Below are 26,815 nucleotides of genomic sequence, written 5' to 3' on the forward strand. Positions count from 1 at the left end.
GAAGAGTACATGATGTCAGCTGAATACAAGATCAAAATATAAACATCAATTGCCTTCCTGTAAGCTAGCTACACCATTACATTCCATAATGGAAAAAATGACACAATTGACAAGATTACACATAGCAGCCACAAAAATATATTGAAATCTACCTGAGTGGAGATATGCAAACCTCTAAGAATAAAATCATGGAACTTTAGTCATCATACAAAAAGGAAATCTAAAGAAATGGACACCTGGTCCCTGCAGGAAAGATATAAAATTTAAACAGGTGCACTGTGCTCTGTTCTTCTATAAACTCACTGTCACCTCTAACAGATATTTTTTTAATTTTTTTACTTTTTATTTTAGGATCAGGGTACATTTTGCAGATTTGTTACATAGGTCAACTGGTATCATGGGGATTTGTTGTTCAGCTTATTTTTTCACTCTGGTATTAAGCTTAGTACCTAATATTATTTTTCTGGTCCTCTCCCTCCACCCATCCTCCAAGTTTGGCCCACTGTCTGTTGTTCCCCTCTATTTGTCCATGTGTTCTCATCATTTAGCTCCCACTTATAAGTGAGAACAGGCAGTATTTTTCCCTGCATTAGTTTGCTAAAGATAATAGCCTCCAGCTCCATCCATGTTCCTGGAAATGACATGATCTCATTCTTTTTTATGGCTTCATAATATGCCGTGGTGTATATGTACCACATTTTCTTTATCCAATCTGCCATTAATGGACATTTAGGTTGGTTCCATGTCTTTGCTATTGTGAATAGTGCCACAGTGAACATATATGTGCATGTGTCTTTATGGTAGAAAGATTTATTTTCTTTTCGGTACATACCAGTAATGGGATTGCTATGTCAAATGGTAGTTCTGTTTTTAGCTCTTTGAGGAATTACACAATGGCTAAACTAATTTACACTCCCAGCAACAGTGAATTAGCATTCTCTTCTCTCTGCCACGTTGTTAGCATCTGTCTAACAGAATCTTACTAGGGCAGTTTGATGTTTTGTTTAATTCCGAAATGCTGTTTGGATTTTTCAAAATTAGCACATATACATCCATTGAGGAGTAAGGAGAAGCTGATTTTGGGACTAGACTACCTGGCTCAAGCTCAGCTCTGGCATTTTCTACTTGTGAGTTCTTCAGCAAGTGGCTTAGCCTTGCAGTCGTAATTTTTTTCATTTAAAAATCAGGTGATAAAAGCAGTGTCCACATCACAGGATTTGCATAAGAAATAAAAGAATTAATAGAGAAAAAGACACATCACAGCATCTGAGCACTAAATGTCAATTCCTACAGTTGTGTAACCAAAGAAAAATATAAATAATAAGTCAAAGAAAATGAATTAACCAATCAGTCTTCCTCAACTAAAATATCAAAGTGAATCTAACCAATTCTGCCTACCAATGTTCATGTACCCTAAGGGCTAACAAAGAGTGCTTCAGAATCTGGTTCTGGTTCTATTGAGATGTCCCACAGTTAAGATTATTACTTTTTCATAACATAATTTATTGTTTTATGGTAAGATCAAAGTGACTATTATTATGATGTTGTTAATGTCCTTAATAATAAATCCTGGACCTATATCTAAGGGGGAGGTAAATATTATTGATCCCCAAGGCACACAGAGTCCTTGGACTTGTGTCCTCATCAGGATGTTTTGGGTCTGGTATCCTTCTGCCTGACATTACCACCCAGGGATTCTCTAGGGATTGATCTTCAAACTGGTGAACATCTTTTTAAAAGATGGAAAGATTTAGAGGACCAATCCAAATCCTAATTCCAAGGACTTTGAACATACACTTATCAAGCGGTCACTCTGGTTCTCATCTCCACCTCCTCTTCCACATAAAGTTCTCTGAACTGCCTCACAGAGAACTGGGCCAGGTCCTCACACCTCTTCTTGACCATCCCTATAGTCCATAAGGTGTGCTAGCCCATACCTGACGTACCTACATGTCTTAGTAAGTTAGCCCCACATGTGAACAACACACATGAGGACAGCAAGCCACAGTCACATCAGAGGTATCACACCAAAGATAGATGTTTTAGTCCCCTGTAATAACAGGTGCCACTTAGGATGATGAAATTATGTAGATTTTCTCCATCTTGTTCCAGAGAGAAAAGCAGTTGCCCTGTGGTGCTCACAATAGGTTTAATGACGTGTTTCATATATTTTGGAAGAACTGCATGGAGAAGCAGAGCAAATAACCTCAGGATATGCGAGATAAACCAGGAAACTCATGGGCTGATCCTCACTGTGCATTCCTAAAGACAGTTTACTTTGGTGAACTTGACATTTACTCACTAGAAAGGCCTTTCCTCCCCAACAGTCTGTTGCATTGAAAGAAATACTAAAAAAAAAAAAAAGAAAATTAAAAAAAAAGAGAGATTTTATGCCATGGATTAAAGAAAAAAATTGTTAAGATTTGGTTGCAGTCTTATCTTTTTAACTTTGATACTTTTTTTTCTCTTAACCTTGGAACCTGCAATAGGATGGTGTTATGTCTGAAAGGAATTTGGAAATTTATCTGTAGTTGTTACAAAGGTGACTTGTAAATTCTGTAACCAAATTCCCATGGATTGTGCAAAAGATTCAATTCATTTTCTTATTAGCAAAGTCTCAGAGCTTAAAAAATACGTATTTTTACAGTACTATGCCTTCTGAGTTTTATTACAAAAGAAAACATTGAATAGTAAAATGACATCTCTATAAACTCTGTGCAGATGGATTTTGTACATGTGGGCACCGTCTTTTTTCCTTCCATAAAAGAAGATAAGTCTGATTATAAGGATTCTGTCTGTTTTGCTTTCTCAATATGCAATGCCTAACAAATTATGTTATGGTTGTAATGTATTCATTTTCCACCTATAACAGGCTTTGTGGGTAGAAACTGTAGACCCTGGAATTTATTGCAGGGGTTACCTGGAATTCTGAAACCACAATGTTAGAGTGCCAATATGAGAGCAAGTATTTGATCCTGAGAGGATATCCAAGCTTGAAGAGATGACAGCCAGAGATATTAATATCATTAAATATTAGTAAATTAAAATCTGATCCTTCATCTCCCACATACTGCATTATTTCCTGGGATAGAATGGATTGCTGAGGGTACAAAAGTCTATTTGTTTTTAGGCTTTTTGTGCTTGGGTCTTTTTACCTTATACTTTTATATCTTTCTTGCACCTCTCTCCATTATTAAAAAGGATGCATTACCTATACTTAAAAAATTATGTTACAATTATGCCACTTCCCTCCTGAAAATGTGGCTCCCATTGCACCTAGAATTAAATTCTCTTAGCATACGTGGCAAGGCCCTGTAGGACCAACTCTAACTCTATCTACCTCTCTTATTACTAAGTTTGGTGACACTAGATGACTTTTCATTTCTTGAAGATAGCTTGCTCACTTTTGACCTTGCATCTGTGAACCCGTATTCCCTCTGTCTGGAATGTTCAGAGCCCAAAATTTCAAGTGACTTGTTCCTTCTCAATGTTCCTTTCCTCCCTACCCAGCTAATGTGGCCACATACCCCTCCAGTCCTTCCACATCACTTTAACCTATTTTTAAATGCCAATTTTGAAAATGGATTATTTATTTATTTACACATTATGACATAATCTCCATTAAAATGCAATTGCCATAAAAAAAAAAAAGAAAGAAACACTAAAAACATTTTGTACCATCTGTTATTGGCCTTCTTAATGTTATTGGATCTGATACTTATAGGCAACAAATTTCCAGCTATTAACTCTTCAATAGGTCAGACAAATGGCCTCAACTGGCTGAAAAATTAAGACCAAGACTCTAGATTACAATCATGGGATGCCAGGTAGGGATATTTTGTAGCTCCAGATTTGTTTTTTCTAATGCGTCTCCTCATTGCTAAAGCACAAGGTCTGTGTGTTTCACATCCCAGAACCTTGTGGCAGTGGCTCCTGTGGGTTCTCCAGTGGAAGGCACTGCTGGGAGACTGGAAGCCTGGAGGAGGCAGAAGTCATGTTTCTCTGCTTCTGACATTGCCTCTTGCAGTGATTACAGTAGCAGAGCCTGTAGCACCCAACAGCCCGGCAGGAAAGGGTGCACAGCGATGTCTTCCATTCCTGCAGAGGTGGCTCAAATTCAGCAAGAGCAGCCTCCCCTTCACCTGCAGTCTTGGGATATGGGCAACACCATTTTTCTTTTTCTCTCCCAGCCCTAGGATGATATGGTCTTTCTGCCATTATTCATTACTGGGTATCCTTTACAACACCTTTTTTCTTCTGCAACCCTTCAAACCCACAAACACCAACTCCTCTATGAAATTTTCTCTGTTCAGTTTACCTATAATATTTTCTATTTCTTGACTGGACACTAACTGATAAATACCAGAAAATAATATCTTAAATGAGTGTAGACTTGGAGATGCATGGTTTGCAGAGTGAAAAAGGGAAGAGAGAAGTCCTATCATGGGTAAGGCTGTCTGTCACATTGCCTGCCAATTACAAAGAGAATTAATGAGTTACCAAACACTATGATCCTGAGGTTTCACATTTTCTGAATAAATATCCTCACATCTTTAAAAACATGTGATCACCACCCTTGACCAATGGTATTTTTGCTATTATCTTTCCTTGATAGTTAGCACTACATAGTATTTATTGACCCCGCATTATTTCAGCTTGATCACCTGATCTTGGGAGTTAAAGTAGCTATGGAAAATCAATTGTCCAATTTGTACTCCTGTCTTGTGTTGAGAAAAACCTCTTATTGAGGAAGGACAGAGGGAACTGGAATGAAATAGCTGCTTTTATCTGATTGTATGTTTCTACTCTTATCCTTTCCTGCTTCCAGCTTCAATAATTATCCAAGTTGTGACCTAAACATTGTTTCCTCTTTTCTACCAAAAGCTTCTCTATCTAAAGGTTGGTTTTTTCTGCAGCATATATTTGTACTTCAGTTTTCTCCAGCCTCATTTCCCTGTAGAGTGCATGCTATCTGCTCTCTGACTGTCAAGAAATCTTAAACATTCTCATCAAATATTGTCACTGTTTTCTTTCTGCCACACTCTACAGTTTACCACTTTGTTGTTGTATTAATTTATTCATTTTTGAGATTTCATAGGAGGATTGTCAGAGACTGAACACATGCTCAGGCTGTGGTCTTGGTCCATTCTAAGGAGATATGTTTTATTTGTTGATTTCCATTGTGGTCACATGCTTTGACAGAAGGATAACTGTGAAGATCGTGGGACTCCTATGGCAAAGAGATGTTGTTTCTCTTTGTTCTTGTTTTTGTTATCAGGTTTTTTTTTTAAGTGACAGAGTCTTCCTACGTTGCCCAGCTTTTCTCAAACTCCTGGCTTCAAGCATTCCCTGGGGCGAGCCTCCCAGGTAGCTGGGATTACAGGGAAGGGCTACTTTTTTTTTTTTTTTTTTTTGGAAACAGGATCTTACTCTGTTGCCCAGGCTGGAATGCAGTGGTGCGACTGCAGCTCATTGCAACCTCCACATGCGAGGGTCAAACAATTCTCCAGCCTCAGCAACCCAAATAGCTGGGACTACAGGCACAATCGGCCAATGCCCGGCTGATTATTTTTGTATTTTTTGTAGGGACTGGGTTTTGCCATGTTGCCCAGGTTGATCTCAAACTTCTGAACTCAAAGTGATCCGCCAGCCTTGGCCCCCTAAAGTGCTTGGATTACAGGCATGAGCCAATGTGCCCAGCTCACAAGAGCCACCTTTATTTATTTATTTATTTATTTATAAGTCTTGCTCTGTCTTGCACAGTCTTGCTCTGTCACCAGGCTGGAGTGCAATGGCGCTATCTTGGCTCACTGCAACCTCCGCCTTCTGGGTTCAAGCAATTCCCCTGCCTCAGCATCCCAAGTAGCTGGGACTACAGGCATGTGCCACCACGCCCGGCTAATGTTTTGTGTGGGGCGGAGGGGGGCAGTATTTTATTAGAGACAGGGTTTCACCATGTTGGCCAAGATGGTCTGGATCTTCTGACCTTCTGATCTGTCCATCTCTGGCCTCCCAAATCACTGAGATTCCAGGAGTGGGCCACCACACCCAGCCAAGAGCCACCTATTTTTAATTTTATTTTTTGTTTATTTATTTTTGTATTTTTGTATTTTTGGTGAGACAGAGATGTACTCTTGTTGCCCAGGCTGGAGTGCAATGGCTCAATCTCGGCTCACCTCATCCTTCGCCTCCCAGGTTCAAGAGATTCTCCTGCCTCAGCCTCCCGAGTAGCTGGGATTACAGGCATGTGCCACCACACCCAGCTAATTTTGTATTTTTAGTAGAGATGGGGTTTCACCGTGTTGCCCAGGCTGGTCTCGAACTCCCGACCTCAGGTGAGCCACCCGCCTCGGCCTCCCAAAATGCTGGATTACAGGTGTGAGCCACTGAGCCCAGCCAGAGCCACCTATTTTTAAAAGCAAAAGTAACTCCCTCGAAATCTCCTTTTGAAATTTGCTCCTGTACTTAGAAATACTCATCTCTCTGGATTTGTATTAGTGACAAAGAGGAAGATAATTTCAGGAAAAGAATTTCTAGCAACAGGAAAGAAATGTCCTCCAGCATTGTTTAAGTAAGTTCAGCTCTTAAAATACAGGTTAAAATACGTCTATTTGTAAGAAAGCAAGAATTGAGCATCCTACTATACTCCCATGATAAACAGGAAAGAGAAAAAGAGGCAACTCAGTGAAAACAAGACTGTAAGATCTGGAACTAATTTTCCAACTCTGGACTACGTACAGACTATTTAGGGTGGACTATGTCAGTTTGGGGTGGGGGCACAGAATCTTTCTATCCTTGGTAAATTAAGACTACACTTTTTTTAGGTAAAAGTCATACAGACTACATAATAGTATTTTGATACATGCATACAATGTTTAATGATCAAATCAGGATAATTAAGATATTCACATCTCAAAGACTTAGCATTTTTAATGTTGGGAACATTTCAATCTTTTAGCTGTCTTGAAATATAAATTAATTATTGTTAACTACAGTTACCCTGCAACTGAATATCAGAATGTATTCCTTGTTTCGAACTATGTCTTGCACCCATTAACCAACCTCTCTTCGTTCCTCACACTTTCCACCTCATTCAATTTTCTAACTCCACAAGATCAACTTTTTCATCTCCCATGTATGAGTGAGAACGTGTGCTATTTATGTTTCTGTGTCCTTTTGCCCATATTTTCTTATTCCTTCCTCCACAAGTGTGAAATCCAAGGAGACAGCGCTTACATACACCTGCCAGGAGGATGCAAAACCCTCTTTTGACCCAAAGAGAAAAGCTGGTCAGTTGTTTTGAACACATAGAACCCAGCGAAACTATCATTTCATTTTAATCACTTTCAGCTTTGCATCTGTTTATGGGAGTAAGGTCTCCCCCTAGTGACTGGTGGCGTCTTGCAAATGATCAAGGAGATTCCAGATTTTACACAAATGGCGCCACCTTGAGGTTCACATTCATGGTCAGTTCAAGGAGACCTCATTATTCCGGTCCTGGTGTTAGACTTAGTGATTTGAAGATTACAAAAACACATTTATGCACCCAAAGATACCAATCTTCTGGGAGAAGCAGACTCATAAATATATCCCTTAGTCACTATTGTACTGAATGCAACTGAACACCCACGAAAGTAATCTATAAGTGAGCTCAGTGCTTGAATGGAGCTGTGATCCAAAAATTATGAGAACATGGAAAATGATTACCTAAACCAGAGGGGCACTCAGGGGAGGGTTTGTAGGGGGTATGATATGAAAAGAAATGAAGGCTCTAGGCTGGAATAACAGTCAGCCTTCAGCAAATTCGCACACAATGAAAACAGGAAGACCTGATAGTAGTGCATTCTGAGAACTGAGCAACATGGACTTCTGGGGTAGGAGAGAAACTGTAAGTGGGTGAAACCAAGATTGATGAAACAGCCATTCCTTCAGTCTAGATAGTAGGATCCAGCCTCTGCGTGTGTGTATGTAGGTAGGTGTGATGAAGGGGTTGACAATAACCAGGCATGAAGTAAATACTCCATGAATTCTAAATGCCAGGGAGGAATTAAGTTCCTGTGAAATCTCTGGATCTGTTTATTTTGTTTTTTTTGTTTTTTTTTTTTTTTGAGATGGAGTGGGTTTTTTGGTTTTGTTTTGTTTTGTTTTGAGGGGGAGGGGTTGCTCTTGTCACCCAGGCTGGAGTGCAATGGCACAATCTAGGCTCACTGCAACCTCTGCCTCCCAGGTTCAAGTGATTCTCCTGCCTCAGCCTCCTGAGTAGCTGGGATTACACGTGGGTGCCACCATGCCTGGCTAATTTTTTTTATTTTTAGTAGAGACAGGGTTTCACCATGTTGCCCAGGCTGGTCTCGAACTCCTGATCTCAGGTGATCCACCCGCCTCAGCCTCCCAAAGTGCTCGGATTACAGGTATGAGCCACTGCACCCAGACACTCTGGATCTATTTAAAAAGGCACACAAGACCTCCCTTGTGAGTTAGAACAAGATAGGTGTGACTTGAGGAGAAGTTCTGGGGTGTGCTACAAGCTCATTGTGGACTAGAAATCTTGAGTGGTTTGGCATCTGGTCAATAAGAAGTCATTCGAAATTCCTGCAAGTCTGGCATCTGTGGTTTGCTCACCACTGGTAATGGAGGATGTTGTGAGTCAGGGATCAATGATTGGTGATTTTTCAGCCGCCAGAGATTCACTAAGGAAGAGCATAGAATCTACTTCCTGCATCTCCACTAATGAACAAAATAACCACTTTTACTGGTTTATAAAAGTCCTGATGTCTTCTTCTGACCATTATCAGTATATCCACCTTCTACCCACATGCAAACATAAGCATTAGTGCCTGTCCTAGATTGCAGTAAAAACAGGCCAAGGTCTTTAGTGTTCTAAACTCCAGAGCACCTCCCATGCTAGGGACTGTGGATGATGCCAGGGACTCGGATGATGCCAGGGACTCCAGTGGATCAGAGAACAAATATACCTCAACCAGGACAGAGCTAGACTTTCCTCAGAGGACTGGGGGCAAAGGAGAAAGGGTGAGAAAAGTACACAGGAAAAAGAAAAAAAATGTAAAGAAAATGACAATTCTTCTCCACAATTTGGACAACTTTATACTTAAGAAAACAAAGGATAGCAAACAACTTAAAAAAAGACTCAAAACACCCACAGAAAAAAACAATTTACTGTGGGAAATGGGAACTATCGCCCAATGTCAGGGATAACAGTGACAATGGTGAGGATAGTCAATACCCAAAGAATAATGGATTCTGAGACAGGGACTGGTAGCATCATATCTGCTCTTCCATAATCCCTATGAACAAAATCCTCATTCAGAGAGATGGACTTCATCAGTGACTCAACACTGCAGCCAACAAAGAACACAAAATCATGCCTCATTCATGGCAGATGCTCATTAAATATTAGATAAACATATCATTGGAGTTCATATTAGTCTGCTTTGCTGGAACCTAGACTAGTTTCTAAACTTAATTTGTGTTTCTAAGTTAGTTTCCCTAAAAAGAGAATGAGCTGTCCCAAGGACAATTTTTGACCTTCTTGGCCTTCTCATTTCTCCCTGTAATTCTAAGTTGGAACACTGTCCTACAAATCACTCTTTTGGGGGAATCTAAGGTTTTGCGATTCAATGCAATCAAGGTGTCACTGCAAAGGTTCTGAATAGGTTAGGTGAATGGTAAAATCAAGGAGCAGAGGTACACAGAATTCAGCAACACAATGGCATACATGAATTCCAAAATAAATTGTTGTGGGGCCACATTATAAGAAGCAGATTGGGCTGGGCGCGGTGGCTCACGCTTGTAATCCCAGCACTTTGGGAGGCCGAGGCAGGTGGATCACGAGGTCAGGAGATGGAGACCATGGTGAAACCCCGTCTCTACTAAAAATACAAAAAATTAGCCGGGCGTGGTGGCGGGCGCCTGTAGTCCCAGCAACTTGGGAGGCTGAGGCAGGAGAATGGCGTGAACCTGGGAAGGGGAGCTTGCAGTGAGCCGAGATTGCGCCACTGCACTCCAGCCTGGGTGACAGAGCAAGACTCCGACTCAAAAAAAAAAAAAAAAAAAAGAAGCAGATTGTACCTTTTGCTGGCTCATGGAGGTGTCTCAATCTAAAGAAACCAAGATCCAAGATTCTGGAAGTTTGCCTAAGTGGTCCAGTACATAACATGGCAACTGTCCACCCAGGCTGTAGATGTGTGTTCGCCTCCTAGCCATTCAACTTCATTTGACCTTGGAATAGGATGAGAAAAAAGTGATCAGTTGGCCGGGCACGGTGGCTCACACTTGTAATCCCAGCACTTTGGGAGGCCGAGGCGGGCGGATCACGAGGTCAGGAGATCGAGACCACGGTGAAACCCCATCTCTACTAAAAATACAAAAAATTAGCTGGGCGTGGTGGCGGGCGCCTGTAGTCCCAGCTACTCGGAGAGGCTGAGGCAGGAGAATGGCGTGAACCCAGGAGGCGGAGCTTACAGTGAGCCAAGATCATGCCACTGCACTCCAGCCTGGGTGACAGAGCGAGACTCCGTCTCAAAAAAAAAAAAAAGTGATCAGTTGCAGAAATATACCCACAGGTACATAACTGTAAAACTTCTTTACAGTTTAATACCAAACATTTCTGAATGTGCATCACTCTTAGGCATTTATAAACTCATTGCACAGTAGAAGAAAAATGGGAATAAGAGGGAACATACATACATAAAATGGAGGGGTCTCAAATAAGACAACAATGACAGGTGAGATCATAAATTGTGGAGCAGAATTAAAACAATCAGTACTTGCTGTTAAGATCTTTTTTTTCTAAAGGGGAATAAAAATGGTATGTATGCATGAAAATACCAAGAGCATATGCAAAAGTCAGACTGGTAAAGGAAAAATGAAATTAAACACATCTCATTCAGTGCAAAAAAAGGAAAGCAGAGAAAAAACATAGAAAAAGCATCACCAATGCCGCACTGGGACCCTGTGAATTGCAAATTAGAAAAAATCTACAAGCCTCTGGCTGAAGGCGAGACAGTATTTGGAGAAAATAAAAGGGAGCTGCCAAGATTACGAAAAATACCTTGGCCTAGATCTGGCCAGGACACAGGCATAGGGAGATGACCGCATATTTGGGACTGGTTGTCCTCAGCAGTTGCAATCCTGGGGATAAGAGTGACGGCCAACACGTTCCTGTGATAGGGCAACTGAGGTTGCAGTTTAAGGTCTGCCTATGGATTGATCAATCTAAACCCCTCACTTTGTATGGAGACAAGCCTAGGAATAAAAATAAAATAGAAGACAGACCCTTGTAAGGAACTAAAGCTCAGTGCAAATGGGATAAATGTGATCACATAGTGCAGTGTTCCCAGGCATTCTGATTCATCCATAGTTGACTGTATGAAGAAAATGTAGAGAAAGATGATGACATCTCAGGTCTCATAATTTAAGAGAATAGTGCTGTGCTTCACAGACCCTAATGCTCTCAACAAATCAGAGGGCATCTAGGAAGCAAAAGAGCATTGTCCCCCAACTATCCCAGCGGGAGGCCAGAGTAGAGAAAGGTTTATCCACTGTCCCTGCCCATACATCTCATCCCAGGGCTGGACACAGACACTTTCACAACAATTTCAAAGAGTATTTAATCACCCATTAATCCTTTAGTAGTAGAGTGTTTCATTTCCAAGTGACTGGAGAATTTCTTGTAATTCTGTTCTTGATTTTAACTGAACTCAATTATGGTCACAAAACATAGTTTCTATGCTCTCAGCTATCGTAAACCTGTAAAGGTTGGAGAGACAACCCCAGGCAGTCACGGTCCTGGCCCCCAATAGTCTCATTCAGTGGTCCATGGACCACTACATCCAGCCCCTAAAACTGTGGTCGGGCCCTGGGCTGGTCACAACGTCTGTATCCCTGCTCCCCCTGGAACTCTCCACACAGTCAGTGCTGGGGCTGGAGCCATTCACAATCAGTGTCCCTCCCAAAGCGCACCACTCCAGTCCTCAGTCTCCACACCTCTTCATCCAGTTCTGCCTCAGGGCCACAGCATCCATCCCTGCCTGAAGCAGGTAATTTCCATCCCACTGAGGAATTCCTCAATGGGCCATGTGCTCCTCTCAGCTGAAACACACAAGTGATCTCCAACAGGCACGACTCTGAGCATTGCTCTGAATGTGCTGTTTCTCTTTGCCCAACCAAAATGGGCTTTCCCCATCATTGTCAAAAGTTACCTTGGATGGTTGGTCTAAGCTACTTGGAGTGTCATCTGTTTCCCCAGTGTAGCCCTTGGAGACCTGTATCCCCCACTGAGCCAGGACACTGGGGAAGAGAGTGATGAGTTTCCAGGGGTCTTCGGGAGGTGCTGGGTGTGAGCACCTTATGCCTCAAGGACCCGAGTCATACTTTCTCATCACTCTCATGCTGGCTTAGACCCTTCATGGGTATTCATTTTCCTGGGCAATTTCAGAAGCTCTTAGGTCTGTCTCCTTTCCTTGAGTCATGTCCTCTGTCAATTACACGGGTCTGAATGCTCTGGCACAAACTCGGCCACCAGAGCAAACCTGTTTTTCCTTATGAGATGCTCCCAATGTAGCATGGGAATCCTGGAGCAGCCTCTTCCATTGGAGCCTCTTTCCTCTATAGAATGTATTTGGCCACCTCCCCAGGGGCCTTCACTGAACAGATTCGCATTTTCTGAGTACCATATGCACATCTTCCAGTTCCTAGCTCTGAATCTCTTCTCTGTTTTCCTCCCTTTCAGAGTCATAAGCAAAACTGTGGTTTGGGGAAGGTGCTGGGGACAAGGCCTCATTATGACTTTTGTAGGTCATAGGTATAATAATATTCTTCGTAAGCCACTTCTCCATAAAAACATAATTACGTTATTTGGCAACTGCATTGCTAATATAGTTTATATATTCCTGGCTAGATCATCGACATGAAGTCACTTTAGAAAATTTTTTTTAATTATAACATTATCATGGACCCCAATTGTGGCCCTGAATCCCTGCACCTGCCTTGCCTGAGCGAAGAGTCAGCTGGTGGTGGAGCTGAGTTGTTCTGAGATATAGGCAGGGTATTCCTAGGTGAAGAAATGACACCAGAATAAAAGAGGGACAGGCTGAGGTGAGACCAGAAGAGGTGGCAATAATCCTACCCTGATGACAGGAATGATGAGGACAGGACATGAGGGAGACCCCAGGTTCCATTTAAACCTCCCCTGCTGTGCTGGGTCCCTGCACGGCACACGCACTCCCCTCAACCCTCATGGCCTTTGCAGCTCACTGTGCGGCAGGGTCCTCCCCTGCCCCATTCCTAGTGCAGAGACAAGAATACAGGAAACTGAACAATTTAAGGACTTGCTGCTAAACTCACTAATCATATTTTTATGATTAAAATAATAACACAATGCTGTCATATATGATATTTTCATGCAACTTTTTTTTGTTTTTTTTTAGAGATGGAGTCTTGCTCTGTCACCCAGGCTGGAGTGCTGTGGTGCCATCTCAGCTCACTGCAACCTCTGCCTACTGGGTTCAAGTGATTCTCCTGCCTCAGCCTCCCAAGTAGCTGGGATTACAGGTGTGTGCCACCACCCCCAGCTAATTTTTTGTATTTTTTTTTTTTTTCCAGTAGAGACGGGGTTTCACCCATGTTAGCCAGGCTGGTCTCAATCTGCTGACCTCATGATCCACCTACCTTGGCCTCTCAAAGTGCTGGGATTACAGGCGTGAGCTGCTGCGCCCAGCCACAACGTCTTTAAAAATAAAAACTGAGGCCAACATTCATGATGAGCAAAAATCAAAGTTTAAAATCCATACAGGAGCCACCCTGCTTTGCAGGCATCCCCTCTTTAGCTGGCTCTGTTCTGAGCCCCGCACACCTGAGGGAGGCCCAGAGACAGTGCAGAGGAGCCTTGCATGGCCAGCAGGGCTAACCATGTACAGGAGGACTGGAGTGAAAGCAGGGCCTCTAAGCAGGATCCCACCTCAGAACCCAGAGCCTGAAGACCCCAGAGAGTCACATAAGGAGGTGGATGGAGACAGAGAAACAGTCTTCAGAGATAGGACCAAGACTTGACGGACAGACAAAGGAAGCAACTTTTTTGCTGTCTTCAATCCATGACAATGAGTTCCTTCATAAGTGAGCGTGTTTGTGCACACGTGTGCACATAAGGGGGTGATATGGGATGAGGCCCTCTAAAGCCCCGTTTTTTTATGGAAGAAAAAATTGAAACTTTAGTTTTTAAATTAATTTATTGAAATGAAAGTGAAAAGCAAGTTTCAACAATTGTCCTGCAGTTTGTAGTTAAAGGACTTAAGATTTAAAAAACTTGTGGGTTATAGAAATTGGTAGTTGGTTTCTCACTACACTGTAGTCCTATGAGCCAAAGGCCTTGTGGAAAGTTAAACTAAAACACAGAAACTGCTGCCATGTATTGATTCCTAGAAAGCAAAAACTGAGATGTCACTTAGATTTCAGCACTGTCTAACAAAATACAATCTTAAAAAACAGAAACTTCTCACTGGTTTCCTGGGTTTGCCCACAAATATCTAGCATCCAAAAAAGCTAGTGCTGGTAGTAAAATGACAATGGCCTCCTTGTTAATGCCATCATTCAAGAGACATTTATTGAAGTCAAAGAAGTGCTGCTGATTCTGGATCATTTCCCCACCATCCAGGATTGTTAAAATCTCAGCTCAAATGCAAGTAAATGTGAAGGTTTGACTTGTATGACCTTCCATTGTAGAAATATTGGCAGCAGTCTGACACCCTCCACCACTACTTTTGTGCCCTACAAATTATTGGCACTGTAGACTATGAGTAGTCTAAGCAAGCTTTGAAAGAAACAAATCCCATCACACTTCACTGCAATGGAGATTTAATTTTTTTTTTTTTTTTTTTTTTTTTTTTTTTCTGGAGTGCAGTGGCGCGATCTCGGCTCACTACAGGCTCCGCCCCCCGGGGTTCACACCATTCTCCTGCCTCAGCCTCCCGCCGTAGCTGGGACTACAGGCGCCTGCCACCTCGCCCGGCTAATTTTTTGTATTTTTAGTAGAGACGGGGTTTCACCGTGTTAGCCAGGATGGTCTCGATCTCCTGACTTCATGATCTGCCCGCCTCGGCCTCCCAAAGTGCTAGGATTACAGGCGTGAGCCACCGCGCCCGGCCGGATATTTAATTTTTAATAAATTGTTAGTTGGGGTAAAATGTACATCTCATCAAATTTGCCATTTTAAACATATGGTTCAGGAGTGTTCTGAATGTTCACGTGGTTTTGCAACCCAACCCCAGAATATAATTTTCCTGCACACCTGAAACTCTGAACCCATTAAACACAACACCCTTTTCTCCTCTGCACGCAAGCCTTGACAACCACTCTGTTCCTTTCAGTGTCTCTGACTTTGACTCTGCAGATGTTCATGTGCATGGGTCATGCAGCATTTGTGTTTCTGTGACTCCTCATTTTACTCAGCATTATGTCCTCAAGATTCATCCATGTTGTAGGAAGTGACAGGATTTCCCGAGGTGATGTTCACTTTCATTCTTATGGGGATTTTTTTTGGTATATTTCTAACTTTTCTACCATGGAAGGATTAAAGCAGAATTTTAGGATAGTGAATAAATGCTAGAGAAAACTCTCAACAATATCTACGCTCTGCCCGGCCACCCATCGTCTGGGAAGTGAGGAGCGCCTCTGCCCGGCCACCCATCGTCTGGGAAGTGAGGAGAGCCTCTGCCCGGCCACCCATCGTCTGGGAAGTGAGGAGAGCCTCTGCCCGGCCGCCCCGTCTGGGAAGAAGTGAGGAGCGTCTCTGCCCGGCCGCCCCGTCTGGGAAGAAATGAGCAGCGCGTCTGCCCGGCCGCCCCGTCTGGGAAGTGAGGAGCGCCTCTGCCCGGCCGCCCCGTCTGGGAAGAAATGAGGAGCACCTCTGCCCGGCCGCCCCGTCTGGGAAGAAGTGAGGAGCGTCTCTGCCTGGCCGCCCCATCTGGGAAGTGAGGAGCGCCTCTGCCCGACCGCCCCGTCTGGGAGGTCTACCACGGAGGCCAGAAGCAATGTGGGGGCTGGACGTGGTGGCTCACGCCTGTGGTCCCGGCACTCTGGGGGGCCGAGGCGGGTTGATCACTTCAGGCTAGGAGTTCGAGACCAGCCTGGCCAACATGGCAAAACATATGAAAAATACAACAGACAAACCAACAAACCCAGTGACAACAAAACAGGTCTACCCTGGAGTCATACTCTAATTTTTTCTATTTTCCTCCCTTTCTGATCCTTTATCCCACTTTCTTTTTCTTCCTCTTCCTTCTCCTTCTTCTTTGTCAAATAGAGGATTGAGTTATTGTCACTGATCCATATAAAGTCCCTCTCTCATTTATTTCAATTCCCACTCCCCATTTCTATTCCCCGTCTTCCCATGTGCAACCTTCCTAATATGTTTGATACGCATCTTTTTGTATGTATTTTTAGAAAATGTTTATTGTTTTGTGTGCAAAAAAAAATTAATAATAGAAAAAAACAATGTCTACATGTAATTTGAAAGAAATACAGTGAAACTATTGGATTTTGTTTTAGAAAATTCCTTCCTCTGTGGTGGTTTCATACCCATGATATACACTTGTCTATTGAATAGTCCAAGGTTTCTCATCATTTCTGCTAATAAATTTTGATTGCTTGGAAGTGCATTTTAACTTATTTTCATTAAGCTGTATAGAATCTTGCTCAAATGATATTTTCTGAACTCTACCCAAATATAATGCTTTTTAATGAACACTTGTAAAATTTTTTTTTCTTGAAGAAACAGGAAAAAGAAGAGGACTTTTCTCTGCAGATTGCCTCTATAGGTGAGTGTCTTCTGGAAAATTATTTTTTTTCTAGAGAGAAGATGTGTGTTTGTGTCTGTATATTTGAGTGTGTTTGTGTGTGTCTGAATGTGTGTGTCTGTGTGTTTCTGTGTTTGTATGATCGTGTCCGTGTCTTTGTGTATTTGTGTGTCTGCATGTGTATGTTCATGTGATTGTATCTGTGTGTTTGCGTGTTTCTGAATGTGTGTGTCTGTGTGTATTTCTATGTTTCTGTGATTGTGTCTATGTCATTGCCTGTCTTTCTGTCTGTGTTTGTGTTGTCTGAATGTATGTTGTTTGTGTCATTGTGTCTGGGTCTGTGTGCTTGTCTTTATGTTTGTGTATGTCTGAATGTGTGTGTGTGTGTTTCTGTGTTTGTGTGATTGTGTCTGTGTTTCTGGGCATGAACTGGGGAGCTCTGGGGATAGGTAAGCATTTCCCTAACCATCCTTTTTCCTCTTTGCCCTATTCATTTACCATCCACTGAGGATTTTGTGAGTGGAGTGAAACACAGAGTCCCTGGATGGTTTTCTTGATGACAAAGTTGTTAGACTAACCATTCAACTAAATTAACCAATGTAAGAAAAGGCTTGCTCACCAGGGCTTTGCATTATTAGTGAGAAATAAAGAGTTTGCTTGACCCCAGTCAGTGGTTTTCAAAAGCACTAAGAAGAAAACAAATTACCATAAACACTTCAACATTGGCCAGAGTTTCATCTGACGGGTTGAAAGACATTGCTTCAATCCATCTGCATCATTTTCAGTGGTATTGTCATCTATAAACTCTTGAAGAAATTCTTTGTATTCAGTCTTAGACACTTCTGGAGTGATTGTCTTAGAAAGCACCTCTTCCAGAAGAGGGCGGCCTAGAGCCTGGGAAGGAAGCACAATGAAACAGGCTCAGCATGGAAGGTGTGAAAGGTTTGGGGCAGACCTATTATCTTCCTCTTTTTCTTACATCCCAAGAGACATACACTCAGAAAGATAATGGTGCAGGATCTAGGTTTCTCAATTCTGGGAAAAAACCTCAGGCTCCAGGATTTCCTATGAGCCCTGCAACTTCCACCTCTCCCCTCCCCAGGCCAGAATAGCAAACTTCATGCAACCTCAGTTAATGAGAAGGCTTGAGAAATGAAATACCACGATTTGGTGGAGCATATCAAATACTATTTGGTCTTTCTTTGTTCAAAGTCTTCCAAGTCATACGCTACTTCACTATTATCAATTAGAACATCCTATAAGATTTCCAAGTATTTTAGATGAATTGGTCTAGAACATTGTCCATTAGCTCTGTTGACTCTAACTGCAATAACAAAGAATGTAAAACAGAACCTATTGCTAACGAAGAGATGAGAGGTGGCAGCCCCTGTAGGGTACGAAAAACAGCTCAGGACTTGGATTCTCATGAGCTGGTTGTGCTCTCAACTCTGAAATTTCTGTTTAGTTGACAAGCAGCTTGTCACCTTTTTACCCATCTGCAACTACTTTGGGAAGAAATGAGGCAATTTTAGCACATGGAAGTTCCTGGAGGGTGGCACACCCAGGGAGGGCATGAAGCTCTGCACCCCTTGCTAAATCCTTGCCCTACACGTATCCTCATCTGAATCCTTTGCAGTATCCTTTATAATAAACCAGAAAATGTGAAAAAAAATAATGTGTATAACTCTGGGTCCGAATGTGAGTCATGGGGGAGGCTAGGCTATTCCCGTGTGGAGACAAGGGTTAGATGTGTAATCAATATTTTGTACTAAATTTTGCTGTGAACCTGAAAGTCCTCTAAAAAATGAAGTGTTTCAGAAAAAATAAATGGAGGGAAGCATGTCGTTTAGAATATTCCCTGCACACAAGAAAAAAATCCTTGTTGAAAAAAATTAAATCAATTAACTGTACACTATTATAGATAGTTGATCAACTGTGGAAAACATCTCAGATATCGACTGGGAAGTCTTTTAAAATGAATAAGCTGAGTCCATTATGTCAGTTGAATAAAATAATATAAGAATCTATTGCTTTTCTTTCAGCTAGCCCATAATATAATGTTAAAACTGGTACAATTTGCAAGAATAAAAATAGCAACAACAATATATTGAAATCTGTCTAAGTAGAAACATGCAAGTCTATAAGAATAAAATTATGAAAATTTAGTCACAATATAAAGAGAAATCCAAATAAAGGGAGGCACACACCTGATTCCTGGATGAAACAGTAGAAAATTTAAAGATGTCAGCTACGTTCTGTTCTTCTATAAATTCAATGTAACCTCTATGTAACCTGTAACAGGATCTTACTAGGGCAGCTTTGTGTTTTGTTTAATTCTGAAGTGCGTTTTAGATCTTTCAAAATTAGAATGTATCCACTGATTGAGAAATAAGGAGAAGCTCAATGTGGGGTCCAGACTAGCTGGGCTCAGCCTCAGCTCTGGCATTTTCTATGAGTTCTTCAGCAAGTTGCCCAGTCTTGCAGCCAGAGTTTCCTCATCTGTAAAAAATAGTGATAAAAATAGTGTCTACGGCCAGGCACGGTGGCTCACGCCTGTAATCCCAGCACTTTGGGAGGCCGAGGCAGGCAGATCACCTGAAGTCAGGAGTTCAAGACCAGCCTGGCCAACATGGTGAAACCCTGTCTCTAGTAAAAAATAATAATAATAATAATACAAACTTTAGCCAGGTGTGATGGCAGGTGCCTGTAATCCCAGCTACTTGGGAGGCTGAGGCAGGGAGAATTGCTTGAACCTGGGAGGTGGAAGTTGCAGTGAGCCGAGATTGCACCACTCTACTCCAGCCTGGGTGACAGTGAGACTCCACCTCAAAAAAAAAAAAAATAGTGTCTACCTCATGGGATTCACATAAGGAATAAACTAATTAATAAAGGAAAAATACTCCTCACATTGAACACTAATTGTCAATTCCTGCAGTTATGTAACAAAATGAAAAATATAAATAATAAGTCAAAGAAATCAATCACCTCCTTCTCAACACAAAATATTAAACTGAATCTAATGAATTTTGCCAACAAGGAGTGTTTATTTACCGTGTGTCCTAACACAGAATGCTTCTGCATCTGCTTTTGGTTCCACTGGGAATTCCCACAGTTAAGATGATTAGTTCTTAGGGGTTTCTCTTTGTTGGAATCCCCGCTCCCTCTGTCTCTGTACAGGGGAGCTGTTTTCTTCTTCCTTCCTTCTTTCTTGCCTATTAAACTTTTCGCTCCTTAAAACCACTCCACGTGTGCCCATGTCATTTTATCCAAACTGGTGCAAGGACCAAGAACCCTGGCCTTCCTCCACTCATCGGAGCCGTATCATTTTGGTGCATTGGCCAGGAAAATGAACTCATTCATCAGACTGGTGAGTATGGAGTGAATATCAACTTTAAATCTGTCCTTTAATCTCAAGGCTCTCTTCCAGCTATCCTGCGGCCAAACTTTCTCTCTCTGTCTGCAGTCTCTTACTGTCTCTCTCTCTCTCTCTCTCTCTGTCTAATGTGCAGGAATCTTTACAGTTCAGGGAAACATGTCTGTTAGAAGAGACCACAAATCACGGCGGGCAGTAACTCAATAAACATCTCTTTGTGGTTTCTCTGGTAAACACATGGTATTTCTAAGCCACCTAGTGGAAATAAAAATCGTCTTCATGACACACATAGCTGGTTCTCTGTGGTACATTGCTGCTTCACAACTTTTCCATTTTGTGCTTTTCTACTTATACTTCTGTGGACAGGAAAGCTCTGCTTTCAACAATTAGGGGTAAAATGTCTTCCACAGCCAGATTTTAGTCCCGAGATTTTCTCATCAGTAGGAAAACGGCCATTCAGTACCTACGTTCCTTTAAGGCACCTATTCTGTCTCTAATTAAGATAGTACTTAATTAGTAAGGGGACTTTTTTTATTTTTTTTTGAGACGGAGTCTCGCTCTGTCACCCAGGCTGGAGTGCAGTGGCACGATCTCGGATTTTAAGCCCGGAAGTTAACCGGAAGCATTTTTCTATGGGTAAATGCTTTATTGCATGCCATAATAGCAGGTTATAGAGTTCAATCTAGCATGTCCCCTCCGTTAAAGGGGCCTTGCCCAATTACGTGGTTTACGTGGTTTTTCTTGAAATCCATGTTTTTAGGAAAACGCATCGGCCACACAAGTGTAGGAGGTCAAAGGGAAATAAAAGGCAGAGGACTAAGACTGCTTGAGGAAGGCATGACTAAGGCCCAAAAGTTTAGTTTCTCTAGTGCCATGGCTTGGAGGGTCACACTTGCAGTCATGGGAGGCACATTTTAATGGGTGCTGGGATTCAGGAGCCAAGGAGAAAAGATAGTTGGGTGGACTCCGCCTACTGTTTTTGTCTCCATCTTGGATCACATATTGAAACAAAGGAGACTAAAAGGATGCTTTTATCCCCACTTCTCTTTTTTTGTTTTTTTTTTTTTGAGATGGAGTTTCACTCTTTTTGCTCAGGCTGGAGTGCAATGGCGCCATCTTGGTTCACTGCAACCTCTGCCTCTTGGGTTCAAGCGGTTCTCCTGCCTCAGCGTCCCGAGTAGCTGGGATTACAAGTGCCTGCCACCACACCCGACTACTTTTTTTTTTTTTGTATTTTTAGTAGACATGAGGTTTCACCATGTTGGCTAGGCTGGTCTTGAACTCCTGGCCTCACTTCACTTTCTAGATGGGTAACAGATCGTCTTTAATAATGCACTCCTCTGGAGTGTATTTTAAAGCACTGGGACTCCTTCAGCCCTGAAACTGAAGAAAAAGTGGCTTATTTCCTTTTGCAGAAGGGCACGGCCTTTTCACTAGACCTTTGCAAGTGTTGAAAATCAACCCAGCTCTTTTAGCAATCATATCAGGCAGGCCCAAATAGAATAATTCCCCAAAATTAGAGAAGCAAGCTCTAGGGAAACCATCTGAGGATTCCCTTATTTGAGGACCCTTCAAGTTCCCTTCTCATTGCAAGACCTTAGGCAAGTAAAGGGTGACTTAGGCTGATTTTCTGACAACCATGATAGGTATACAGAAGGTTTCCAAAATTTAACTCAGGTATTTGACCTCTCATGAAAGAATGTTATGCTGCTCCTAAGCCAAACCCTAACTGCTGCTAAAACAGGCAGCTCTGAAAGCAGAAGAAATTTTGGAGATGATAGCCGGGCGCGGTGGCTCATGCCTGTAATCCCAGCACTTTGGGAGGCCGAGGTGGGCTGATCACGAGGTCAGGAGATCGAGACCATACTGGCTAATGGTGAAACCCCGTCTCTACTAAAAATACAAAAAAAAATTAGCTGGGTGTGGCGGCATGTGCCTGTAGTCCCAGCTACTGGGGAGGCTGAGGCAGGAGAACGGCGTGAACCCGGCAGGCGGATTGTGCAGTGAGCCGAGATCGCACCACTGCACTCCAGCCTGGGTGACAGAGCAAGACTCCATCTCAAAAAAAAAAAAAAAAAAAATTTGGAGATGAACGATATGTCTCCTACAGTAGGCCAACAGAGAAAACAGAAGAGAAGAGAAAACAGGGAAGGCAAAGAAATAGGGGAAACACCATTCCCAATAGGAAGGCTTGTCGGTTTATCTGTGAGGTAACTTTTTGTAAAGTTCAAAAGCCAAAAATCTTAATGGCTTGGTGTGGCTAAAGTCAAGTAACAAGGAATTTAAAAGGATTTTCTTTAAAAGCGCTCAGCTTAATTAGAAGTGGATATGTTCAAGTTATAGGTATATTTAAAAGGCCTTTATGCTTTTCTCTTCTTGAATCTTGTTTTTTGGGAAAAAGGCTCTTTTCTTCTCAGTCAACTGAATTATTTTTCTCCATTTTTCATCTTACCATTCTCAATGCACGCATGAGAAGCCCTAAGATAACTTCTGGTAGCATGGGACCCTTGGCCGGGCGTGGTGGCTCACACTTGTAATCCCAGCACTTTGGGAGGCCGAGGCAGGCGGATCATGAGGTCAGGAGATAGAGACCACAGTGAAACCCCGTCTCTACTAAAAATAAAAATAAAAATAAAAATAAATTAGCCGGGCGTGGTGGCCGGTGCCTGTAGTCCCAGCTACTCGGAGAGGCTGAGGCAAGAGAATGGCGTGAACTCGGGAGGCGGAGCTTGCAGTGAGCCGAGATTGCGCCACTGCACTCCAGCCTCGGCGACAGAGCGAGACTCCATCTCAAAAAAAAAAAAAAAAAAACAAATTCTCTGTTCTGTTACGTATTGTGTAATCTACCATTCTGAGTTTTGGGGGTGTCAAATTACTTCACATTATGAGAGAACTTTGGTGTGTAATAACTAGGTAGAAAATTCAATGCAAGGAGTGGCTAATAGTAGTTATAATCAAAGAAGTGTGCTCTTGGCCACCTGAAAGATATGGCAACATCCTCACCCCCAACTAAGAGATGAGAATCCCATGGGGAATGGGCTAATTACAAAATAAGCCAATTGGCTTTGGGTTCCCTTGCAATGAAATGCATGATAGAACCACTACACTGTCTTCTCCCATAGTAACTCCCTCCTTTTAGGGACCCAAGATCCGGTATAAAATGGCACCCTTAATTTTAGGGATCTACCTTTGCCTTCAGCTGTGTCTGTTTATTAGGTGTGCTACGTAGCCCTGTTCCTTCAAGGGCTCCACCCTAAAGCCAGTAATCCAATTAAGAAACTGCCAAGTGAAAAATCTTACAAGTGCTTAATCTTCTGTTTCTTAGTGTTGCTATATATGCGCTGTGTGTGATGTCTATAAAAAGAGCTCTAATTGATTGGCTTAAAGAAAAATAAGTGCTTAAATCAAATGTTTTAGTTCACATGACTTTAAGAAATAAAAATAGTCTGAAGGATTATTAGTAAAAGGCAAGTGAAATCAAAATGCAAATAGGTTGTCTAAATCATACAATTTAAATACCAGGTTTGCTAAATATTCCAAGATTGTATACTGACTGCTTTACAAATAGGTAAGGCCTGGGACTCATGGAGCTAGAAGCTGAAAATTCAGACTTTATCTGCACTTCTGTCTGGGTCCTAGGATCCACAGCTGGAACATAATTAAAATTGCTCACTAACCAGGTTTTTCACCAAAAATAAAAGGTGAAGGATAAAGTTATTGTAAACCACAGAGATAAACAAACTTCATTGTCAGTCGACGGGGTTTTCTAAATATACAAACATGTCATCTGCAGACAGGGACAATTTGACTTCCTCTCTTCCTATTTGAATACGATTTCTTTCTTTCTCTTGCCTGATTGCCTTGGCCAGAACTTCCAATACTATGTTGAATAGGAGTGGTGAGAAAGGGCATCCTTGTCTTGTGCCAGTTTTCAAAGGGAATGCTTCCAGCATTAGCATGGACTAATTTCATTCTGCTTGTTCAAAAGTTATGCATTCTATTTTTGCTGTTCTGGTGATCGTCCCTAACTTACTGACCTATACATAGGTATAATTTTTCCATCAATCCTTTAACTTATTAGTACCTGTGTTGTTCCCCAAATAAAATAAGGGCACTAACTCAGTCTCACCTCCCTTCAATCACTCCTACTTTATAATTCCATCCTCACCATTTTTACACCATCTAAAATTAATCCCTGTTTGTCTCAGTTCACTTTCTCTTTTATTAGTTCTTGTTTTCTTGGAAAACAATAAACTTCACTAAAATATTTGCTTTCCCACACCTCTCATATCAGCATTCTGGTTTCATTTCTCTTCTTTTTTTTTTTTTTTTTTTTTTGAGATGGAGTCTCGCTCTGTCGCCCAGGCTGGAGTGCAGTGGCACAATCTCCGCTCACTGCAAGCTCCGCCTCCCAGGTTCACGCCATTCTCCTGCCTCAGCCTCTCCGAGTAGCTGGGACTACAGGCGCCCGCCACCACGCCCGGCTAATTTTTTGTATTTTTAGTAGAGACGGGGTTTCACCATGTCTCTTCTTACTGAAGTTCTTTCTTTAAGATTCTGTCCACAGAAAGTTTTTGTGTGGCAAGTCATATTGGGCTGTGTATTAGTCCATTTTCACACTGCTATAAAGAAATACCTGAGATTGCATAATTTATAAAGAAAAGAGGTTTAATTGACTCACAGTTCTGCAGGCTGCACAGGAAGCTGATGGCATCTGCTTCGAGGTTTCAGGGAGCTTTTAGACATGGCGGAAGTCAAAGTGGGAAGAAGCATCTTACGTGGCAGGAGCAGGACCAAGTTGGGGGGGAGGGGCCACACACATTTAAACAACCAGAACTCACGAGAACTCACTATTGTGACAACAGCACCAAGGGGAAATGACGTTAAACCATAAGAAGCCACCCCCATGATGCAATCACCTCCTGCCAGGCCCCACCTTCAGCACTGGGGATTACGTTTCAATATGAGATTTTGGTTGGGACACAGATCCAAACCATATCAGGCTACGTGTATCAGTTAGAAATATGTTTGGCTACAAATAACACCCAAATGACTGACATAAACAAGATGGTGGTTTCTTTTCTGTTTTGTTTTTTTGAGACGGAGTTTTGCCCTTGTTGCCCAGGCTGGAGTGCAATCTTGCGATCTTGGCTAACTGCAACCTCCACCTCCAGGGTTCAAGCCATTCTCCTGCCTCAGCGTCCAGAGTAGCTGGTATTACAGGCGCACGCCACCATGCCTGGCTAACTTTGTATTTTCAGTAGAGATGGGGTTTCACCATGTTGGCCAGGCTGGTCTCAAACTCCCAACCTCAGGTGATCCACCCGCCTCGGCCTCCCAAAGTGCTGGGATTTCAGGCGTGAGCCACCGCGCCCAGCCAGCTTCTCTTCTTTAATTTAAAAGAAATCTGGGAGTAGGCGGTGTAAAGTTGGTACATTGACTCCATAATAATCGATTTCCCAGGCTCCAGGCTCTTTTTTCTGTGTCTGAATTTTATCCTACTCAGTTCAGGGTTTCAATACTCAAGGTGGCCTCATATTCTAAGAATGCCAGAGCTCCAATAATCATGTCCATGTTCTGGGAAGGGACAAGGAGAAAGAGAGGGAGAGCAAGGGGCACATTTCCCGTCCAGATGCGCTGCCTGGGCTAGGTGGGTGAGGGCTGCCAGCAGGGCAGAAGTTGTCCTGGAGAGTTACACATCCACCACACAGAAGCTCATCTGAGTCTCTGGCCGAGTCCTGGCCACCCGGCTGCAGTAGCTTTTTCCCTGTGAAAGTTAATCTTCAGGAAATGGGCAACCCACTCTGTGTGTGGCAATGAAGTCCAGGGCTTTCAGGTTGAAGCTCCTCTGCCTCTGTCACCCACAAACATGAGGCAGCAGCAGGCACTCAACAGGACCGGCCCGCGGTGCTCTCTGCCGCTGCGCCACAGCACCACCTGCTGGTCAGGAGACTGCTCGGCATCCCCGCCGTGGCTGGAACTCGTCAGGTCAAGATCAAGTGGAGCCTCTCCTGCAGAAAATGCACGATGAAAGGACGTTACAAGGGGCTGGGCGTGGTTGCTCACACCTGTAAACCCAGCAGTTTAGGGGGCCGAGGTGGGCAGATCAACTGAAGTCAGGAGTTCGAGACCAACCAGGCCAACATGGTGAACACCCTGTCTCTACTAAAAATACAAAAATTAGCCGGGCATGGTGGCAGGTGCCTGTAATCCCAGCTACTCGGAAGGCTGAGGCAAGAGAATCGCTTGAACCCGGGAGGCGGAGGTTACAGTGAGCCAAGATCGCACCATCGCACTCCAACCTGGGGGACAAGAGCGAGACTTAGTATCAAAAGTGCCACAGCGGGCTGTGTCCTCTGCTCTGAGGAAGCGCCACAGCGTGCTGGGCCCTCTGCTCTGGCTGGTACTATAGAAGGAGGCATGTAGCCCTTGACAGCATTTTCAGGACAGGGTAATTCCCCATTTTATGCTCAATCGCAAGACCTTAATTCTTTTCTTTTCGTTTCTTTTTTCTTTTTTTTCTTTTCTTTTCTTTTTTCTTAGATAGAGTCTCATTCTGTCATCCCGGCTGGAGCGCAGTGGCACAATCATAACTCACTGCAGCCTCAACCTCACCAGGCTCAGGTGATTC

General features: G+C 42.7%; 1 protein-coding gene across 3 annotated transcripts in view; it reads right to left on the reverse strand.

Annotated features, from left to right (window-relative positions):
* SCGB1D4 (secretoglobin family 1D member 4) overlaps nucleotides 1-25,000 on the reverse strand; it is a 35,188-nt gene extending 10,188 nt beyond the window's left edge. For 2 of the 3 annotated variants that reach the window (XR_009213765.1, XM_032151843.2), the window contains exons 1-2: nucleotides 24,866-25,000; nucleotides 17,518-17,705 (exon numbers count right to left, since the gene is read on the reverse strand). The gene's annotated coding sequence lies outside the window, so the exon portion shown is untranslated. Of the gene's footprint in view, nucleotides 1-10,195; nucleotides 10,240-17,517; nucleotides 17,706-24,865 lie in introns of those variants that run through there. The other variant, XR_009213766.1, reaches the window with a different exon arrangement.
* Nucleotides 25,001-26,815: the final 1,815 nt, after the last annotated feature.

This window comes from Hylobates moloch, unplaced genomic scaffold (genome assembly GCF_009828535.3).
Source record: "Hylobates moloch isolate HMO894 unplaced genomic scaffold, HMol_V3 SCAFFOLD_5, whole genome shotgun sequence".
Lineage (NCBI taxonomy): Eukaryota > Metazoa > Chordata > Mammalia > Primates > Hylobatidae > Hylobates > Hylobates moloch.